At 35.3% G+C, this 10,648-nt stretch overlaps 1 long non-coding RNA gene across 1 annotated transcript; it reads left to right on the plus strand.

Moving 5' to 3' along the window:
• Positions 1-8,730: 8,730 nt before the first annotated feature.
• LOC129754251 (uncharacterized) lies at positions 8,731-9,595 on the plus strand. The gene is made up of 3 exons (XR_008738991.1): positions 8,731-8,796; positions 8,854-9,115; positions 9,366-9,595. It is a non-coding gene; the product is annotated as an uncharacterized LOC129754251 (long non-coding RNA).
• Positions 9,596-10,648: the final 1,053 nt, after the last annotated feature.

A 10,648-nucleotide genomic window follows, 5' to 3' on the forward strand; every position in this document is an offset into this window, starting at 1 on the left:
TCTATATGACGGCCCAAAAACGTCATCAAGTTCAAAATCAGTACATTTTTCGTTTTTCGCCAAACCTACGGATTTGCGAGGTTTGCAATCTGACAACGCTGATTCGAAGGCTGGCAAATTGGGCTGCCAGTTGACATTGTTTGACTTGTTAAGGAATTGACCAAAACCCTTTTCAGCTTTTTTTTTCCAAATTTGGTTAAGGTCAACAAAATACCTCTTTTGAAACACAGCTGTTGCTAAAAGAGCAGTATTAAAAAACGTAAAATAATTAAAAAAATAGGCCAAAAATTGTCAAGACTTACCCCATTACCATAAAAAAAAAATTTCCGCTCCAACCAGCATAGACAAAATATTCGTAAAAATTTCGTCACCTTCCTAATAAAGTTCCGTTGTTTTGGGTTCGGCCTGCTTCTAAGAATAAAGTTTACTCTATACTCTTTTACAGACTTCCATACAAATGAATGTAAATCGAAGTTGTATTGGAGTTAAAGCTATCGGTTTCCCACTTTTACACATGAAAAAAAAATGAAATACTGTAATTGCGAACGTATCTATCACCTATACAAGTTCTTTCAGTCTCCCATCTAAAGATATGAAGATCATACAAACCTTTTATGTACCCAAATATCATATCATGCTAAATTTGCAATTTCCTTGATTAGTTCTTTGTTGATGTAAAATGTACCTATATGACAGACTCTCTTCCCTCTCATCTATCTACTGAAAGAAGGAAAACATTCCTCGTACCAAAATCCCCTCTCTTATTAAATAAAGTTTTATTCTTTCGATAAGTTCCTAAGTTAAGCAAAAAATTGCTAGCTTTCACCCCTTTCTCCATCTTATCCCCCTCTCCCAAGATATTTTTGTCATATAGATTTAAAACATTTATTAAAGAGATTGAAATTCATCGACACATAATTTTTTTGCTTGAATGAAACCGTTCATTGCTCTAACTTATGTTAAACTTAATAAAACCACTCCAATTTCGACAATTCCCAGAAAGGATTACTTTCCCATGTTTATCAAAGGGCCGTACTCAATAATTTCTGCAGCAAAACAAACTTTGCTAATCCATATTACAAACTAAGCAATGGGAGGCAGGGCGCCTCAAAGCCCAACTTTTCGGCAAACTTTGCAATGCGATTCCGCTTTAATCCCGGAGAGTCGTTGCATTCGGAACTATTTTCAATAACTTAAAAGCTTTTGATGAACTTAATCCACTTCAAAAAGCTCGCGCTTCGTATTTCAAACTTTTCCCATTCATCGGCTAGGGCTCAGCTAGAAGTAAGAAGTCTTAGGATGAAGCAGTGCTAAGCCAGTGATGATCCTCAACAACTCAACAAATCTCAGCATTGAGAAAGTGCACAATCATAAAGCATCTTTTGGTCGGGGACACTTTTTCACTCTGAGCCCTGGGTATGACATTGGAATCGGGGGGTCCAACCAAAGCTGAGCTGCTCCAAACGGATTCGTATCACTCCGGTGTGGAGCTCTTGTGATGCCGAAAACTTTTCCTGATGTTCGTTTCGGTTTTGTCTGCTCATAATTTTCTCTGTGTTTGAATCTTGTGGTTCCGCAAAAAGGGCGCGGATAGGAAAATCGACATTGGTGAGGAAGCGGGATCAGAAGAGGTATCAAAACTTGTGTAATCGGGATGGGACCATCAAACCAGTTACTGTGGAATATGGCGCAGTTGGATATACTTTCATTCCCATTGTCGTCGTCGTCGTCCCGTGGATCCGTCGTCGTCGGTGAGTTTCCGTGATAAACTCGTGGCATTTGGAAGAGTTCCGCACTGAGGAAAACGACGACGACGACAGCGAGTAAAGGTGCCGAAAAGTACAAAAACATGCTGAATAAACTTTGCAATCCCATTGCTATCCGGAACCAAACTAGGGTAAGAGGCTTTAGAACCGTTGGTTAAGGATGGAATTTTTTTAAAAACTATAAATTTTTCAACAGTAAATTCATTTCCTTATATTTTCCTTTATTTAAAAAGTTTTGAAAATAAGGTTAACTGTTCATATCCGAAAAAACCCAACACCCTTCCTAAACATGGTACTCGAGAAAGCCACAGGGGATTGCAATAATTGATTCCCTCAGGGGCTTTCGTGGTTCGAAACAATTTTTGGGAAAAGTTTAAAGTATTATAGAATAGTTTTGCCAATCATCCAACGATGGTATGAATAGCGACGACGAGAGCTTTGATGAGGGATGCGGTCACGAGCGCTTAACACTACAAAACAATTTTGCTGTTTAAATAATGAATGAACCAGGTTCGAAATGATCAGTGTTTTGAAGCTCAGAAGTAACAATGAAACATAACAAAATATTTAAATTTGGATAATTGCGCAAAAAGCAACTTGAAAACACAAAAACACACTAAAAATACAGTAAAACGGTTATCAATAGCTCTGAAATGTCAGGTCTGATTACAGATTTTGCAAAAAAAAATCTGTTCAAGTATTTACACCGTTGAACCTTTGAGAATTTCTGATAAATAAGATATCACTAGAACATTCGTACCTTTGTAGCAAAAATATTCGTCCCAGCTTAAATGACTGGGTACGCTTTTAGTAACATCTCATCTAAATAAATGAAAAACATTTTACTAAGCTCAGTAAATTTATATATTATTCCTTTTATTATGTTTTTTTTTTCAGTTCTACCGCTACATACCTACAAACATATTGGGGTAGAACATGGGAAACGAAGAACAAAACTTTGCATCATTTTCATTTCAATTGATTTTGATTGATGTCTTGAGAGGGTGTTTGAATGTTAATGAAATTTATCTTGTAAATATTTTCGTTTATATAATTTTGTGGACTGCAACATCTTCACGTTTTCATCATAATGTGAAAACAAACACTTTTACACATTCAAAATTTTACTGAGAAGCCATTTCATTTCATGTCAAATATAAACTTTGCCGAAATAAAAAGAAAATAATAAAAGAAAATAAATAACGTCCTGTGGTAGTAAAGTATGGTAATTGATACATTTCCTGAAAGGAAAACATAGAAAAATTTATATACATTTAAAATTAACGGGTTTCAATTGCTTGTTGTTAACACGAACTTGAGTTGAATTTCTGAAAATGCTTTATTGGTTTAGTTTTTTACATAATTTTTACCGTTTTTCCATAGTTTATCACATAAAATCTCGAGGAAAGTTATAAACGCCCTTTTTTCATTGGCAATTTCATTAATAAACATAAAATGATAAATCGTGAAGGTACACTCACTAAATAATCCTGATTTTCGTAAGAAAAACAAAACAATTGTAAATTGGTAGAGTGGGTGGATAAACTTTTTTTGCATACTGGACGTATCATATGCCTGGAGACGTTCTCCCACCTCCATACGAGCTACTTTTTCATTTTAATCAACTCAATCTTGTACGTTTGCTTCAATTTTGAGATGTTTTACAAGAAAAAGTTATTTTTAATTAGGTGGAAGGTTATCTTCAGGCATCTGATATTGTCATATTCAATCGAAAATAAGGCACTACTGTAATAGAAGAGCAAGGTGATTATGGTGTTGAGGTGTCTAATAAGGGCGGCAGTAAAAAAAAAAATATACGAATCAACGGAAATGATGACATTTTGAGCGAGAACCTGGAAGAATCCATGCAAAAATCGGGACAGGAGGACATATACATTCTTTAGGAAAGTAATAAAAGTGATGACCCGAACAAAAAAATGAAGAAAACAGCAGAATTCTTTTGATCCACATGATCTAAACCAATCGTGTGGTTATTCCTAGCTCCGAAATGAATTCTTTTCAGACTTTCAGGGTCTAGTTGGACCTCCCTACCCCTGAAATATCACCGAAATCTTATAAAAAAAATGCAAAGCGGAGCGAAAAAATCATCAATGCCAATGAAGGTCTTTCTAACCAATGGTTATTTGCTTTTATCTTTTTTATCAAATAATCCATAAAGTGGTTTTTTTAAAGCATGCCCTTAAGTTAAGGTTGCCAAAAAATTTTCAGGACGTATCCGGGCTGCATAAACCGGGCTTTTTTTATCTAAAAACCTGGCAAAATCCGGGCATTTGATTTCAAAATGGTAGACCAAAATGCTGGTAAAATTCGAACAAATTTGGTCAAAACTTAGCAATTACTCATAAAAAAATCAAGAAAACAAAGTTAAAAAAAAATGGTATTTCACCAAAATTTATCAACAGATTTCAAATCGTATTTTAGGCTTTCAAAAAACCTTTCATGATTATTTTTATAAAACTTGCTCAGAAAACTTCGTTTTGGACGCATAAATAAAACACAATTTGTTTTGAAAGTTTGATTTGAGAATGATATCAAGAATAAGCCCGGGCAAATTCCGGGCTTTTCCAATGAAATCTGGGCAACCGGGCAGGACCAGAGTATTTCCAAATTTTATATCCAATATCCGGGCAAACCCTGATAAAACCGGGCAATCTGGTAACCTTATCTTAAGTACCTTTGCATTTCAGTAGGCTAATTGCCACTGAGTTAGAGAAAAAATAAAAAAAAAAAAAGGTTTAATTGTAAATCTTAAAATTTAAATTAGTTTTTCGATTATATCACGGTTTAAAAAAAATTTACCGTGAATTTGGCGAAACTAAAAATTAAACTGGAAAAATGTATTTAATTAGGTATTATTGTCTTAAATTAATAATTCATAATGATTTCAGTAGTGAAAACGTTTTGTATCATTAAATTTTGATCATGAGATGTAATTATCAAAGCTTGTCCATCGACTGCATCGACACAATCTTATCCAGCCGCTCGATGTCTTGGCTATCCCAGTATCACATGCCATTTTTTCATGCTTCAGCATTTGAGGCCCTTAGAATAAGAGGTGTGCAAGTGACAAAATTCTGATTTCGAGCAAACAGGCCTCAATGTTTTTTTTTCATAAATTTCGGATTAAGGGACCTATAAGAGGTAAAAAAAGAATAATTATATTATTAAAGAAAAGCTTACGCATTGCTATGGAAAAAAACACTCGCAGCTTTCAGACATCAAACATTTGTAACCATCCATTTGATGGGTTACAATGATGTTTTGGTTTATGGGCCAATTTGGATGTAATTTTGTTTGTTATTCATATTATTTGTAAAATTATTCGGCTGGTGTCATTCGCGTTTCTATTCATTTTGTTTATTTATTTAGTTGATTATTTATTTGAATAGGTTTTTGTTATTTATTAGTTTTCATTTTGTTTGTTTTTTTTATATACTCATCAAATTATTTTATTTTTCATAATTTTGGGTTAATTTTGTTCTTAAAGTTATTTTTTTTATATGGGACTAGCTGACCAGGTGTGCTTTGCTACACCTTCCAAAAATTGTTGAAATTTGTGGTACCTAGTTCATGCACAAAATTCTTAATTCAATTTCAATATCATTAAAATGTTTTTTTTTTTTAATAAAATTGCAACGTTTTTTTTTTATTTTGAAATCTTAATTATTTTTTTAAATCCTTGTTTTAATCCTTTTTATGACTCTGGATTTCTATGCTTCATAAGTTTATAGCTTATGCCAAATTTTATTTTATATATGGAATCTTCGCTGTCCCTTTATTTGTAGAGAGGGTCTCGAATCATCCTTGAAAATTTTTCTGTAACAAAATAACATCATGGGACACTCATTTTACCTTTTCGTTTTCGAATTATTATACAAATTGTGAGAGTGACCCCCCTCCATCATTCCTTTAACCCTAATGGAAGGAATGAAGTCTCATAACATCAGGAAAACACTTATTGTATACAGATACGATTCCATATCATATATGGCGTCATTCTCGATAAGCTCCCAAACCAAACCAGGGTCTCAAACCATCGAAGCAACATTACCATTATACAAATATGCTTCCATGCAAATTTGGTTCCATTTTCTCGATTAGATATCAAAATATTTTTTAAAAAATATATGAGTGACCCACTTCCCATTATATCGGTCCACTTAATGGAGAGAGGGGTGCTAAACCACGGATAAAACATTTCTTGTACTTGAATACCCTCTCATGCCTAATTTGGTTTCGTTTGCTTTATTAGTTGTCGAGTTGTGCCATAAAATTTGTATCGGAGCCCCTCTTGCTGCCTATCATCCCCTACCTGGAAGGAGGGGATCAAGATCAAAGATTCAGTGTATTCAAATACATTCCCATGCCCAATTATGATCCATTTGCTCGATTGTTTGATTGTTCCCACGTCATATTTAGATCCATTTTTTAGATACTTTCTTGGTTTATGCAAAATAATCGTCTATAAGCTCCCCTCTTCTCTAACTGTATCCTCAATTGAAGGAGAAAGAAGTGTCAAATAAGCTAATAACCTTTTTACGTATTCAAATGATCTCCCATGTAAAAGTTGTTTCCATTTGCTCAAGTTATGCGAAAAATTGTAAAGAAGCCCCCTCTCTCCACCTTTTACGCAACTGGAAGAAGGCAGTGGTACCAAATATTCACAGAAGCATTCCATGTGCTCAAATACCCTTTTAAACCAAATTTCGTTTCATTTGCTGGATAAGTGCTGGATCCCGAGTGATGTAAAATTTGTATGGAAGCACCCTCCTCCCTTAAGATTTTACAACTTGAAGAACGGAGGGTTCTCAAAATATTGATAAGTTCTAAGATTATGTAAAAAATTGTAAGGTAGGCCCCCTCCCTCCTTTCTATCTCCTCACTGAAAGGAGGGAGGGGTACCAAAGGTTCTTAGAAACATTCCTCGTACCCGAATACCCTCCCATGCCAAGTTTGGTTTGATTTGCTTGATCAGTTCTCGAGTTATGAAGAATCATTACTTTTATATGAAAGACCCCCTCCCTCCTTCCTGTTAGAGGGAGGGGTCTCAAACCATAATAGGAACCTTCCCCGACCTCCAATACCCCCACCTGCCAAGTTTCACGTAAATCGATTCAGTAGTTTTCGAGTCTATAGGGAACAGACAGACAGACAGACAGACAGACAGACAGACAGAAATTCATTTTTATATATATAGATGCACAGAGTAGGCGTAAATGTTAACCGTTTGTAAAGGCGGCCGCACAATAGCCCGTCGGGCGTCAGCGTTGCGTTGACGTTTAATTTTGGGAATATTACTTTTCTTTAGAGCCCCCACAATGATGCGTCGCGTCAGCGTTGTCATTGTACTAAAACGCAAAACTTGTTCTAAACAGCAACGTTCACCAACGTCAACGTTCTGTTTTTGAAAAAATTCAAAATTGTAGCGCGTCAATGATAATTTATAGAAAGTGTTTGTTCGAATTTCAACCACAAATCTTCAATATTATACAATGTTTATTGTTAAAACGAATGTTGATATAAATGAAAGCAGTGCGTCTAAAATAAATTAAATCGTGATTTACGGGGAGCAAAAAAAATGAGAACATCCATTGTATTTTCCATTACTACATTCCATTTTATTTTTGAAATTCAAAAACGTTTAAAATTTTCGTAACAAAAACACACTATTAAATTGACACTTTCGGTACTATGATAATTGTCGATTCACTATCGGTGGCAGTTAAGTTGATGGCTGACCATCGACGAGATGCATTTCCGGCTCCATTGATGTCCCTTGCGCTGGAAGATACTGGTTGCAACGGTTGCAATTAATTTGTTTTCTTCCCTGGGAGGGTATTCCTTCTATGCAATATGAATTCCAAAATTGTTCTGGAGTGGCTGTTGGCATTGGCTGGCCTATCAACTTCCGGTGTTAGGATTGAGTTGCTGGTTGGCTCCTGGGCTGGGAGGTGTCTATTCCGCGGGCGTGTACCATTCCAACTAAACTGCCGCCAACGGAACTATCTGGAATGGATTGGCTTCTAATCGGCTGGCAGACAATCCAACGAATTCCTTCTCTGCAAAAAAAACACTGCTGATCGAAAGCAACAAATCAAAACAAACTTTTGGTTGCTACGATTCTTGACGCTGTATTGTGATGCAAAAATCTTCGGTTGCGTCGCGTCAGCGTTTTAGTACACGACGACGGCATTGACAGCTGACGCGAAGCGACGTTCGACGCTGTATTGTGTTTCTGCCTTACACGGAAAAATTGAGTTATTCATAAAATGTGTTGCGATTACACATTCACAATAACTAATGGATTGTTGCTCAAAATATGTATACCCCCAATTCAGTTTTGGGTAGTTTTGGGACGACAATATGCAGATGTAAACTAAATCTCAATTATTCAGCTCTGTATAAAAAGTTTGTTGTTGTTGGAATGCTTTGGAAGGAGATGTCAAAGCATAAAAAGATTTTAGAATTGACTGCGTTTGTTGTGAAAGTTTTAATATTTCGCCATTTTTGCGTTTGAATCAACATTAAAACTCGTAAAAGGTACGTTTTTCACCATTTAACTTGATTTTTTGATCTAATTGTTTGATTTTAAGGGAGGCCAACGCTCGTGATCTGATGAAATCCGGTCAAGTACATTGGGGGATTCTTGCAGAAGAAAACCAATAATGCCAAGAATGCGCACTCGCAAGAAAAAGGAAGGAGAAGACCAGGTGCAGGTACGGATACCGAAGAAAAAGCTGAAAAACGAGCTGGAACCAAAAATTATGACTCGGAAAACTTCCGCCGGAAGTACATCAATTGGTTTCACCAAATGAGTAAGTCCATTGTGTCTTAGTTTTCCTATTCGATTTATTATCAACTTCATTTATTTCCAGGAAAGTCCAAGCACTTCAAAAATAAAACGGAAAAATCACAGAACTCTGCCTCCAGTTGAACCTGAAATTGTTCTGTGCCTGGCATCCCCGGATTTTGAACCAAAATTGACACGAGCAATCTATTCCTGCTCAGGGTTAGCTGCTTGGTTAGCCTATTAAAAATGTGATGTTAATGAAATTGTTTGTTTCAGGTCATATTTGGGATAATCGTCGTAGAAACGTTGCGAAAAAATGCTTCCGAAGATGAGCTGGACTTAGCAACGATAACATTCAGAACCATATTTCCAGCTACTTACTCATCATTGCATTTCCGAAGCAAGGTACTTCGGTGCTTTATTTGTTCCTATAAAAACCACGACAAAGCAATGAGGAAAAATGGAAAGAAGCCTGTTGAGCTGGTTTCGACCACTAAACATAATTCTGCAAAGTTGAGGAAACAGCCGAGTTATTCAGGTCAGATCGTCAAACTGTTCAAAAAGGAATCTCAAATTTTTTTTTGGCCAATTTTTATTTTAGAATCATAAAAAATTAAAGATTCGAATCTGACAAAGATTTCAATGTCTTCTTCAATTTCTAATTTGATTGTAGCGCTGAAATTAATTTCCAAACGTTTTATTTTAAAAATCCAAGTTTTTCACTGTACATAAATAGTTTTTCACATTGCAAAGTAATTATAAAAGATTGACATATTTTTTTCTTACAGCCTCGATTCCCTCTTCGCTCCCTCGAGGTTGGCCCGCACGAAGACGTGAATCAGTACCAGAAGTGGTCGTCTAGACATCCGTATCCTTTTTGTCATTGAATTTGACAACCAACAATGTTTGGGGCCCAACAGTTTTTGCTATCTCCCTGGTCGTAAAGTAAAGCAATTTTTTCTGTTGTGTTTGCTGTCGATATAAAAACATTGGAAATCGACAATCCTCCATTTGATTGACCGGTATGTTTCACTGAAAATAAAGATTTTATTGCATACGGAAAATAAAAGTGATTTTTTTTTGAGAAATTTCCTCAACTTTCACTTTTATGAGTAAATCTTGAAAATGCATGGGCATCCCCATGTCAAAATATACAGAATTGAGCAACTGGCCAAAAGCTTTCAAATGTATAAAAGCTCTTTGCTCACGCTCTGCGTAAAGCGCCCAAACATAGAACTAAGTAGAGACACTTTTTCCGAAACTGTATGAAATTTTATACAGAATACAGTAACTTTGGTTACCGTGTAAGTCCGACACCAGCCAAGGAATATTTAAAGAAGGTAGTGCCAAGGCAGCCCTGCTCTAGTATTGGTACAGACTGAGACGTCACAATCACGAAAAATCTGTTAATTTACTAGGAAAATTTTCTTTTTCGATGATAATTCGAAGAATCTGCAGGAAATTTTCCACTTTGAAAACATGCTATTGTAGAAGGATTCTTGCTCTTTAAGATGGGTAACAAAGAAAGGTTCATTTTCAAATAATTTTTCTATAAAATAGATCATCGAAGTTCTAAAAAATGGTGGATTTTCACCACTGAAATTTGCAAAACTTTGAAATTAGTTTCAAGTCTTCTATGAAAATGTTCAAGTCAGTGCATTTTAAGCTCCTCATTACAATAAAGTGATCAAAACACAATTTTTTATACAAAAACAGAATCTTTTATTGGCATTTTAGTAAACTGAGTTAACAATTATGAATTAATGTTATTTGTTCTACATAAGAATTGTATATGGTAAACCGGTTGGATAAAAATCATGACAATCAGTTAAACACTCAATATCTACCAGCTAGACCTTTTTGAAGTTGATATTTTCTTCATTTTTGTACGTTTTAGCTTCAAGGCGACATTGCATTCATTAATAAATTAAGAAAAAATCATGATGCAATCTTCAAAGGACCAAAAAACTCCATTACATAATCAAAGAGAGGCCCTACAACAAAATAGAAATGAAATTGGAATTCGATTTCGTTTTAAAACGTGATTTTCTTTGAAATTCCTACCATCCTC

This window comes from Uranotaenia lowii, chromosome 3 (genome assembly GCF_029784155.1).
Source record: "Uranotaenia lowii strain MFRU-FL chromosome 3, ASM2978415v1, whole genome shotgun sequence".
NCBI classification, from domain to species: Eukaryota; Metazoa; Arthropoda; class Insecta; order Diptera; family Culicidae; genus Uranotaenia; species Uranotaenia lowii.